This window comes from Plectropomus leopardus, chromosome 18, assembly GCF_026936395.1.
Source record: "Plectropomus leopardus strain MGB_pleo_1.0 chromosome 18, ASM2693639v1, whole genome shotgun sequence".
NCBI classification, from domain to species: domain Eukaryota; kingdom Metazoa; phylum Chordata; class Actinopteri; order Perciformes; family Serranidae; genus Plectropomus; species Plectropomus leopardus.
Genome location: NC_142193.1, coordinates 23107753 through 23120449, shown reverse-complemented (window position 1 = coordinate 23120449; position 12697 = coordinate 23107753). Strand labels below are relative to the sequence as shown.

Sequence of the window (12697 nt, the reverse complement as noted above, 5' to 3'; positions counted from 1 at the left end):
AGTAAATAAGCAGTTGTTGGTAAAATTGGGCATATGGTATTTGATGCCATTACTGAAGACAGCTTCTCAAACTAAATTGCATTTTTTCACTTTTTTCATTATACACACACATATGCACATGCATTTGTTTAAGAGAGATGCCTTGATCAAGGTCACCTTGGCAATGCCCAGGAGATAAACTCCAGCTTCCAGTCCACACTGCTGGACTGAAACCAGCATGTATTTGAACCCCTGGGGGGTCTGGGGTTATGCTTCCCTGAGGAGATTTTTTTTTCGCCATCTAGAGCAGCTATACGCTCTGCATTTCAAGCCATTTGAGGTAACTGAATGCCTAAATATATGTAAATCATTTGGGAAAACATGATAGCTGCCAAATAAAAAATCATCCTGTGTCCTATTTTGTATTCAATTGTTCTCCAACTATCTCAATAATACATAACACAACAAATGTTGACGGTGACTAATTTTCACTCCTGCCACCAAAAGAGATGCAAAAATAGTTTGATGTTTCGATTTCTTTTTTAAGTTGCACAACATGGGGTGCATTTTGAAAAGCATTACAAATCTTGAAACCTGTATGTCAGTTCACAGAATGAAGGTTTGGCTGACAGATCTACTACATTTGAATCTACACCATAATAGTATGGGCTTCTCTAGTTGCAAATCAAGGTTCTGAAATAATGCCAAATAAATGTGATCTTTGATCGATAGGAATATGTACATTAAGGGCTTGGACACATGCTGCATCTTTTACCACCTGGCAAACACAAGGTCAGAGGCTAGGTGCTGTAAGTGACTATAAACAGCACTGTATAATAAGCCTACTCATCAGAAATCCAGAATTCAGAGCTAAGTTTCTTCCAGCCAGTGTTTTTCTTTTAGTGTTATTAGGCCCAAAATCTTTTTCACTGGACAAATGTAAAGCTTGGGTCACCCTTGCACTAAAATGACCAACGTCGTTTTTTTCATCGACGGATATTAATGGAAAAAAGTAAAACATATCTGTTATTGGTTGTTCCTAAAGGTTGAACCTTGTTTATTTTAGGGTGCATCTTTTGCATCCTGAAATACAGGAGCTTGGGAACCCTTGCACTTGGCATTGGTGTCACTTCACACCTCTACATTGAAACAATGTATTTTAAGGGGCAAAAACTGCAGCACTGTAAGGGCCCTTAGAAATTAGCATGGCTTCCAGGGTTTTGGAAAAACACTCAGTGCTGGAGCCCTAGAAGCCACCCTCCTGCTCTGCCCCTGTTAGGGGCCTTAATACTACAGTATAAAAGCCTGTAATGTTGGATAGATATAGTTTACGGAACATTGCTCAGGCTGGGTATTACATTGTTATTAACATTGTCATTCACAGTGTTTCAGCCGCCTCTTCTCTAATCTCTGCATCAGTTATTTAACATGGCTAAGTTTAAAATTTGTGAGTCAAATCCAACAGGATGAGAAACACTTGCTGATGTTAGTGTAGTTTTCTATGACTGCCACAAGATGTTACCAAAGGGCTATATAATAGATCGCACCTTTAACTGAGTGGGTCGTTTGACAGCTGATGTTCCTCCAACTGCTCCTCTGTGAATCTGAGTGACTGTCTGCCTGATATAGTTGTTATTATCCACTGCTGGTTTATGCATTTACTTGCACTGGACTGAGTGTGTGGGACTGGGTGTGCACATTGGTTTGTGTGAGATCCTGACCTGTATTTAAACAACATACCTTTGTCTGTTCCTCTTAAATAAGTCGTGAATGTGTGCGTGATTGTATGTTTGCATGTGGACTGTAAAAGGAGACTTTGTGCACTCAAGTTTCCTGTTTAATTATGCGCAGCGTCTGTAAGGATCAGCTGGAACTCTACGTTCTGTCTGCTCGAGTGCTGATTGCTTCCCAGTTGAGTCAAGTGATGATGCCCTCAACTCTGTCCAGGCATGAGGCCACTGATGACACATTCACGCTCTAAACACACACTCACCATTTACTCAGAGTGTGTCAAACACTGAATCTATTTAGCATACATTCTGACAGTTTTTTCCACAAGCATGCAGCACAACTGAGAAAAGTACAAATCAGCGATATCATATGTGACAAGAAAAACAACTGCGGAGTTCTGATTCAATTGGTGAGCAATGTAATATATCACTGTGGAAGTGCATGACAACACTAATATCAGATCATGAGGTTCTGCCTTATGCAAATTCACTTCGCTGCTTGAAATGAATACATTAATTCACATTAAACTCGATAGGAACGTCAACAGTTACCTGTTAATCTGATGGAAGAAACGCCGGGCTGCAGACACAAAAAATGAATTAGCTTGACAGCAACCATTTATTGGTTAACTGTTGAAAATGTTTTTTAACCGGTTAGACATGTCAGTCTGTAGGTCAATTTTGCTACTCTTGACTTCACCTTACTGCACACCACTCAGGCCCGGTGGGAGGTAAATAGCTAGCAGCACCTCTCATTAGGCGATTAGCGCTAATAATGCTGTCCTGACCCGACAAGGTTGCTTTAGCATTGTTAACTATGTTATGATGCCTTCCACTATACACAGAACTCTGGAAAAACTTGTAAAAGTGCAGTGTAATGGCCATTCAAGTCAGGATTTCAAATTGGAAACTTGGAAAAGATTTATGTAGACCGAGTCAGTTGACTTGACGTCACAGCAATATGGCGGCTTACATGGTGAATGGGAAGCAGAACTACCTGTTCATCAATTTTTACTTTTAAGTGTGTTTGTGAAACTTGCATAACAACTTTGTGGTGACATTTCAATTTAGTTGTCCATTTAGTTGATTTGTGCGTTATGGAAGTCTTTGCGAGCGTGCAGTAGCCTAATAGTCTGCTCCTCCTGTCACTGTTAGCTACGCACAACAGGGAATCTGTATGTTGCCAAATCGGAATTGTAATTTGGAAAAAACGGCATGGAATTCTTAACTTCCGACCTGCAATGGAATGCAGTATGGTTACTGTTATCATCGTTAGCAGTGTTAGCACAGCTTATGTTGCTAATAATGCTAAAAGGGCTTTCTGTTTCTGTTTCGGTTTACTGAATGTTGGCCACCGTGTTTCTGCAGCAGCATGTCCCATCATCTGGAGGACGTAATCAGTGGTAGGTTAATTGCCAAGTAAGTGGTGCTGCTAACTACTTCTTACCCGACCCACGTGATGTGCAGTGCAGAGCAGCCTAGGCTAATTTTTATCTAACCAGTTGAGACAGAGTGGGCAGTTGGCGCTATTTTCCGCATGTTAATTTGTTTTGCGGGCTGTCAGCCTTCTAAGCCAACAGGCAATTAAAAAAGGCAAGATATTAACTTAAAAAATACAATTTTACCACTGCTCAATGGATAGTGCTTTGAAGTTTGCCATTAAAGCTCAGTGAGTTAATGGAGTGCCAGACTAAAAGGAAAGGCCTCTTGTATGTCACACCCTTTTTTTTCTTAAAAGTTGAATGATTGGTTACTGGTTAGTAAGTGCCAAAAGCAAAATTAACCAAAACTGACATGCTTATGTCATGTTTCCTCTAGTTTGGGGCCTTATTCTAAAATCTGTTGTAGTGGGTTCTAATTACTGCTGCTTACTGGATTTACTATGAGCTCTTTGCATAAGCTGTCTCTATGGGCCTTCTCTGGGCTCCAAATAGTGTCAAGGCATTTCTAACAACCTCCAGACCAGAAAATTTGATGTATAAATCAATAATGTGTGCATCTTTGCTGAGCTGGGGCACTAATAGGCAATAATATTAAAGGATTGAAAACAGAATTGCATAAGCACAAATATTACCAAGACACAGTCTCTAAGAAATGTAGCATTCATGCCATAGCATGGCTCTGATGTGATTTTCAGGCCACAGCCGCCTCTGAAAGCATAACGGACATGGAGAGAGAGAAGTGGAAAAAAAAAGAGGGAATACAGTGCTCAGGGTTAGCCTCAGTGTCTCTCACTCTTTGCTCCTCTCCTCAATACTATACTTGGTTACCATGGAAACACACTTGCAGCGCTTGAGTCGTGAGGCCAGTCAGCTGAGATACCTCTTCTAGTAAACAATCCTGCAATCTGTACGGAATGTGTTCATTGTGCATCTGAGTTAGTCAAAAGATGGACTGGATGTCAGCCAAAAGTAACAGGCGCCAGGCAGGACCAGAGGTGGAACTTAGACAGCAGCTGTGGCAACTTTAAACTTTTCCTAGTGCAAGTTTTGATTTGTTTTTTGTCACTGAAATTAAAGACACAGATAAACAAGCCTACTTAATTGACTAAATTAAGCTGACAGGCATGATACAGTCAAAAAGGCAGTAAAGATCAACTGAGAATCTGTAAGAAATGTTCTTAATTTTCCATATTTATAATTTATTCTGTGCCTCCTCCATTTTAAATTTATAGTCTTGTCTGCATACTCAGATTTTTAGAGCAGTCATTTCACGCCTTGCTATAACAATCATAGAAATGTGGGACTATAAGATACGCCTAATAGTCTGTGAAGACAACCTGTTGTTTGTGTAACACTGCCATATGCACAATGACATATCACCACAAAAACCACTGGTTTACAATTACATGCAGACCAGAACAGTCCTTAATACTGATGACATTTTCTTAAAAACAAGAGTAGGTGAATACATGAGCCATTTGTCATCTGGCAACCACAATTACAGGCAACAGAACATACACACACACACACACACACACACACACACACACACACACACACCGCACACACAGGTGTTTTGAAATATCATATTGAAGACAGAAGAAACAATGACTCACAATGTGTTGATGTGCCGTAGGAAAGGGCTATTTCATCAGTCTTGCAGAGTCTTAAGCCAAACCATTCAAAGGTTGTCAAATGCCAAAGCTTTGTCTTGCCCCTTGACTGCTCATGGGAATGCACAGGGCACCTGTAAGTCTATTTATGTGATGCACAGCTGAAACAACAAAACTATGTAATTAGGTTAAAAAAAGATTGTGTTTTTTGTTATAATTATGCAACATAATATAAATCTATCTCGAGTGATGTCAGTGCAAAATGTCAGTGTGCAATGTCTGTGTGTAAAATGTTATGTTAAAAACAACACTGACAGACCTTTGGCTTCACATGGGACACAAATAATAGTCTCCTGGGTGATAGTCTTGTTTGTTTGACCATGCTTCTCCCCTCCTGCACTTTGCAGACTTTCTCGCGCTTTGTGCTACTTCAGTTGCTCTTGGCATCAAGTATTTCTGTGTATGAGTTTACATTTGAGTCAGCTGAAAGTCCAGTGCATCTCATTAAGATGTGAAAGGTGTCTTTGGTGTAATTATTTGACCACCTGGGAATGAGAACGGGCTAGCCAAACACAGTAAAGGTGCTTAACAGTGAAAGACTGAAATGCTAACACTTAAAGGCAGAGTGTCAGACCTGTAACTGGCCTCTAAAACTCTAAAAAAAAAAAAAAAAAAAAAAAGCAACACAACAATTTCAGGGAATAATTGTTTGGTAAGAGAAACAAAATCATGAAAACCTTGTCCACCTAGAGGCAAGCCTTGTAGAAACCAAGGCAACACTTTTAAAGAATAGAAATACTGTAAGTCTAACTTAGATTTAAGATTTTTTCTTTTCTGCAACAGAATACAAATCTGCTCTGTAGTGAATTATTTGTGTTTTATTCTTTAAAGGGAAGAAAAATCAGACATCAAAAGGGAGAAGTCTGAAATTTCTATGTGATGATTTGATAATGTAAGTATACAGATACCTGATGTTGATACAGCCAATCAAATCTTGCAAAAAGCATAGGCAGAGCAGACACTGAGCCAGACTGAAGCCTACACAACTCAAGAGCTACAGACTTTGAACAACAATCCACATTAACTTCCCTCCAAAAGTTAACTTACAAACAATTGCCTCCTTGCCTCCTTGCCTCCTTGCCTTTTAAACGTATTATCAATAGCCTTTTTACAAAGGCTATTGATAATACATTTAAAACAAATTTACATTACTGACTACAAAAATGGATGACAGTGTGATTTAAGTTGGACTTAGAGTGGAGGCAACACTTAAGCAGATGGAGCTGACAAGGGGCACCAAAGCTTCCCTGGAAAAGTATAAAAAATAAATCAAGTAGAAAAGTGTAGAGGGGAATGCACCAGGCTGGAAAGATTTCTGGAAAGGGAAGGCATCTGAAATTAGATTCATTAATGGAGCAGCCAATGTCAAAGCCCCCAGAACCCTAAGTAGTGGCATGATGACAACTACTTGTCTTCACACTAATAGTTAGCCTCACAAGAAGGATCCAAAATTAAAGTCCCTGGCAGTAAGTTGAGAATATAAGAGCTGCTATTAATTGTTTGGCTGTCAAGAAAAGAGTCCCCCGCATCAAAGCAGCTTTGTACATGAGAGTGAAGGCAGGAGAGAATTATTTATGACTAGACAGCTGGATGAGGCTATTAAGAAATGCAAGCAGACAGGCCATCATCTTTTGGGTCCCGTAAGACAATCGGCCTGAGATGTGACTTTCTGTGGTCGGACAAAATGATGCTTTTGAAATATGAGCCATCTCTTTACCTTTATAGTGGCCCACTAATGACAGGGCCTGACAACGAGCAATCAGTCTGCCTTTCTGTGTGTCCAACACAAGACAGAGTATCTCAACAAATCATCAAATCTCATCATAGAGAGCTATGATGTTTGCCACAGATAGATTCCTAATGATTCTGATTGACTGTTCTGTCATCTAGAACCCAACGGTTCAAAACAAAACCTTGACACAAATCAATGATAAAGTATCTCAAAAAACGAATAATTTAGTTAAAAATTTGATGCTGATAGTCAAACTTGACATTCATGTTCTGTTTCTCTTGCGGTCCATCTTCTCCAGTCCAATCCTCTCAAGCACCCTTCACACATTCAGTCTGTCCCTGAAACATTCAGCAACATTTTTTGCAAAGGGTCATGTGTGAATGGGAGCAGGGATTGATATTCAGGGAAATCTGTCACACAAATTTCCAGCACCAGAAAAAAAAATGTTTGCATTATATGTTTCAGCAAACCCTAGATATGTTACATTTTCATGTTATCATGTAGTGGATATGTTGAAAGTAAGTCTCAATAATGCTGTGGTTAACATGTGCTTAGGTTTGGGCACAAAAATAATTTTGTTATGGTTAGGAAAAGATCAAGTTTTAGTGTAAAATACCCACATTTAGGGGCACAATCACCACTAGAAAAGCAGTAATGTCTTAAGCAACTGTTTTAGTGCCACTCTCTTGGCAGGAAATGCAGCTATGTCGCTGTGAAAAATAATCCCTGTTCATAGCACTGTCTCTGCTGGAAAACAGTGATGGGTCACTTCAAACCACCAAAGTGCCTAAAAAGCCAATGGAAACAAAGCAATGACTCACTAAATAGTAACATGCCATCCACCATCCCTGCTCCACTGATGACAAAGTCATCTCATACTATGCCACTTTAGAGATGTTTATATAATGCATATGAAATGTGCAGTAACGTAACATATTCATTGTTTGTAGAAATGTACAGTGCTAACATTTTCTTCTGGTATCTAGGCTGCCATTTTTTACCTCAAGACCTAGTAACATTTCGGGGAAAATGCTGGTATGGCTTTATTGTGAACTGTATGTCCGTATGTGTCAAAAGACGCTTTTATGTAAAGCAAGCAAACCAAATTCAAGACTTCACTGATGATGTATTTGAAACCCCAATTTTGTTATGGTTTAGCATTTACATTCTTTCACTGGATATTAAATGGATTATAAGAACATTAAGACTGGACAAAAACAGCTCCTCGCCCACCATGTCGCTGGAACTAATAAGAGACATTTTCCTCTACGTACATGTGTATCTGGCCTTGCCCCATCGTCTTCTTCTTTTATTGACTTTAATGGCCATTGGCATCCATAAGTGTTGCATTACCACCATCTGCTGGAATATCTCTTGCCCTATCTATTACCATGACAAGGAGCAAGAGGGATATGTTCCTTAATGTAGTGTAAGTGTGAATAGTGAAAATCTCTCTCTGTGCTCGAAAGGTTATACAAGTAATTTACTAGGAACCATGTGACAGAGGCTTTAGTCTCTGTTTTCCCCCAGCTCAGCTCTTGCATACAGCTCAACCAGTTAGCTTGAGGCCATTATCAGATGTGCATAGGTAAAGATGGAACAAAACTTCTTACGCAGGGCTAATGGAGGTTGAGTCAGGAGAAACAGTCTCTGGCTTGCTTTTCTCTCTTGCTTTGATTTTTGCCTTCTGTTCATGTTTTTTTTTTTTCAATCTAGCCCTGCTAATTTCCCTAGATTGCATTCAGCCAATAAAGGCAGTCTCCGGATCAGTACTGACCAACAAAGTCTAGACAGGATTACTAGTGAAGGATTTTCCCACTTAGTTCTTTTGAAAACAGGGATTCCACTCAGCTTTGAGGATGTTTAAAAAAATATTGCGGCTGCATCCGTATCTTCTGTATGACATGAAATGATGTTGCAGTTCTGCAGTAAGAAGACTCTTTTGATGCATGAAATCTTTATCAATTAGTGGTATTGCAGCACAGCTGTATTTTTGCAAATGGCATGCACAATGTGGCCTATGTTGTGTAAAAGCATAGACAAGCTCAAAACACATGACTACACATCCTCCCAGCAGCAATAGATAACAGATTTTTTAAGCATCATGCCAAGACAAGCCATTGTGCTCTTGCTTAACACTACAGACACTGATAATGAGAAAATATTAATGAGAGTCTCAGTGCCGCATCAGTCTCTGGAGCTAATAGTCCTCCACTGACGGGGAAAAGCGGCAGAGATGGGGGAGAGAGAGCGAGTTAATGAGCTGAAGTATACACGTGTGTTTGCATGTGTCTGCATGCGCTTGCTTTTGTGAGCAAGAAAGACGTGGAGACAAAAAAAAAATAGAGTGAGAAATGAGGAGGGGAAGAGTGCTAATTGAGTATGATCACACCTTCAACATATTCCTCCATGTGAAAGAGGAAGAATCAATGTCCCTGCCCGCCCACACACACATGCACAAAACATCACCAGGGTCTTCTCATTCCTAGCTCTGGATTCACAGCAGCTTGATTCATAAACTGCTGGAGACTTGTTCATATCCCATCCCCAAGCCCCCTCCCCCCCTCAACTCCATGTTTCACTCTTGTGTAGACAAAACAAAGAAAAAACAGAATTCTAGTAACGGCAGGCAAAGGAGATCTTTTATTGCCTCAAATCATTGCAATATGCTTACGAAATGGGATGCCTGTTGCATGGATCATTTTTAGTCAATAATACGCCTCCCTTACTGTAGATGTGACTGAATCGGTCAAGATTAAATTGTTCATATCATGGAGCAAAATATGTTTTTCTTCCTTGCTTCCTCCGCTTTCTCCACTGGCAGTTCTTCTTGATTGAGGCCCTGACGATTGTGTCGATAATTATACCCATCGTTGTATGCATGATTGTCAAGCAACACATTCTCATCGCAACTTGTCAAATACCATATTACCAGGGGAGAGAAGGTAAAAGGTGGACTACTGCATGCAATGTTTATGTAAGTTAAGCTATTAATAAATTACTCTGAATGCTTTGTCACTTTTTGTCGCATCACCTAATACCTAATAATAAGCAGACAGATGGATTTATAATGTCTTTAGTACCCTCGGGTAAAATGCACATAAATGGGATTGGTGAATCATTTTTACAAAAATTATTTCTGTCTTGATAGGTTTTGGGGACGCTTCAATAAAAGAAAAACAATTCTACAAACCCTTAACACAGGAACACACCTTTCTCCTGCTCACATTTTCTGAATTGATGAATATTCTGTATGCCAGATGGGAGGTATTCGTGGGCTGTGGATGCCAGTTGAAGATCACTGTGGGTGTAAAGTCTGTAGGTGTTCTTTAAGCAATGAATTGGGAAAGATGTTCCCAGATGACACTGCAAACACCCAGGGGGATGTTCTGAGTATCAGGGTGTATGTTGTATTTCAGAACAGAGAATAAAACATAGAAAACATAGAATAAAGCTCATTTGGGTATAAAAAAATACTCTGTGGGTCCACAAAAGCAGCTTTTCATCTGTTGTCTATGGAGAAATTTGAGACTTTATACTTAATGACATCAAGTTTGAGACTTACTTCACTGGTTTCTGGCTTTGAGAGAGAGTAACTCATGTTCACGAATATTGATTTAAATTTAAATTCTTAAATTAATGTCTCTTTCATGTAGTTGTTACTTTACAGCATTGATAAATATGTCTCTGTTACACTGTATGCCTGTCTGAGTATGCCCATTGAAAATTCTTAGTGATTTATTCAATACTCTATCAACACCATCTGCAAGTTTTAACCTCATAGTGGTTAATGAAAGTAAGCGCTGCCACAAAATGTGTCTGCAGGTACTCACTCCACAGCTGTAGAGGCAGATGCCCACTGCAGTTCAACCATATTACTCTACGCAGAGGTCTGTGCATCCTCCACCTCACTCACTCTCTCACCCTCTCTCTCCCTCTCTCTCTCTCTCTCTCTCTCTCTCTCTCTCTCAGTCATCCTCTCCCGCCGCGCTGCTGAGCCTGCGACGTTAGCAGTGGATGAAAAAAAACCCCTCTCTCTTTGCTTCAGCCAACCGACGCTTAATTTGGAAAGGAAATAAGTGAAGGTACTGTACAAAAAAATGCACGTTTCTATCTTGAGACTTGTGATAACATGATTTGTTTAATGATGTGATGTATCCTCGGTGTTTTAAATCATGTGCGATGGATGCAAGCGACGGCAGAGCAAGCATGCACCTGCACTAGACTCCAACGCTCTGTTGGGTTGAGTCCTCTGGTGCAACAGAAGCCCATATGGTTGATTTTACGAGGGCATGTTTTTTCTGTTCGGGGTTGGCATTAAGTCCGGTTTTGAGCGGACTTGTGGTATTGAATAATAACGGATAAAGATTTTGTTACTGGGTATTAAGTATGTATTTTACCCCCCCTTTTTTTTTTTCTACAGTTGTTATGTAGCACAACGCACTATTTTTGCATGTTTTGGTTTAAATTTAAACAGAAGTGATTAAAAATCTGCGGTCATAGATTTAAAGTGTCACAGGAAGCCAGGCTGGTATTTATGCTGGGTTCTGCGGGGAGAGGATGGACGGGCAGAGTACGCGCCATGGACAGATGTGCGAGAAGGGATTTAGTATCGAGGGAGGAATCACGCAGGGGATAAAACTGGCGATGCGCGTGCGTGTGTGTGTTAGTGTTAGTGTGTGTGTGTGTGTTCTAGTTTGTGTTTTTCAGGGTGAATGGCCCATGTTTCCAGCAGTGTTTACTAGTCTGTCGCACGACAGGCGCAACACTTTACCTGCAATGAGGGCTTCGGTGTCAGCTGCCTTTAGTTCTTCTGTGCTCGCGCGTGCATGTGAGTCAGCGTGTGTTTGTGTGTGTGTGTGTGTGTTTGTGTGTGACATAGAGAGAGAGAGAGAGAGATAAAGATTTTCTGCCAGCAGCAGCAACAGTGTCCGACTACTGACCGACGGACCACACAGATTCCTTCGCCCACACATTTTCCACTGCCAGGCACGAGATAACACTTAGCAACTGTGAGCAACATTTTTAAAATGATCTGTCACTACGTCGGTTGAATCAATCGGCGGTGTGTGTTGGGCAGGTAAAGGTGTCTATCAGCCCCTATCTGTGTGCTAAACAGCAGAGCGCGGTGGACGGAGTGCAGAGCTTCAGCACCACGGACAGCGCATTGTGCTGACCGAGCGCAAAACAGGCTTCAGCGGGGAGATTGAATGGCTCTAAGATGTGACAAGTGTATGCTTGAGCATGGTCTGCACGCCTGATCTAAAGGCAGGCAGCAATTTCTTGTTCACTTGGGTGATTAGTGAGTAATAACAGGAAATGTTTAGAGAAGAATCAGAAATTGAGCTCTGCATGGGGGTGTTTGGCTGGAATAAGAAAGCTGGCAGATGGCATCATTCTTTTGTTTTTGTTTACACAGCCATTCACTCTTAAAAGTTAGAACTTACAGTTGAGTGTTTGCCAACCAGCCAAAATAAGCTAGAAAAAATAATTTGATTGAAATGCCACCTAAGACTCAATATATTTGAGAGTAAATGCATTTGCAATTCAGTCCAAATTAATTTAAATACAGTGCCACTGCGTGTATTTCTATATCTTGCGAAAATATTGATTTGAATTTAATACAGAAGTGAAGACACCTGCTACAGGTATTTGGTATTGGTCTAAAAGGGCCAGTGTGCAGAATTTAGGGGGATATATTTGCAGAAACGGAACATAATATAATAAGTATGTTTTCTTAAGCATATAATCCCCTAAAGATAAGAATGGTTGTGTTTTTGTTACCCTGGAATGAAGTCTAAATATCTGCATTGAGCTGGTCCTTGTCCATTGAAACTGCTATGTTGCACCACCATGTTTCGAAAGTATTCAGGAATGGACAAACCAAACATTGGCTTTATAGGGCCACTTGGTTTTTGTGTCAGCCATAGTAGTTAGCAGCCCCTCCATGATAAAAATGGCAGAAAAATGCTGTTTTCTTAACATGAAATTGCTTTATTTAGGGATTTTTACCAATTGAAATGACCAGATCTGAGAGTAAGAGAGCCCTGCTGATAATTGAGCTCCTGCTAAAACCTCCTGAACAGTGAACACTGAAGGAAATCACCACTCATTGCCACTACATCCCCCTAAATCTTACAC

At 40.3% G+C, this 12697-nt stretch overlaps 1 protein-coding gene across 3 annotated transcripts in view; it reads left to right on the top strand.

Annotated features, from left to right (window-relative positions):
- Positions 1 to 10532: 10532 nt before the first annotated feature.
- The window catches only part of elfn2b (extracellular leucine-rich repeat and fibronectin type III domain containing 2b), an 87181-nt gene continuing 85016 nt past the window's right edge, over positions 10533 to 12697 (top strand). For all 3 annotated transcript variants that reach the window (XM_088069216.1, XM_088069214.1, XM_088069215.1), the window contains exon 1: positions 10533 to 10641. The gene's annotated coding sequence lies outside the window, so the exon portion shown is untranslated. The remainder of the gene's footprint in view (positions 10642 to 12697) is intronic.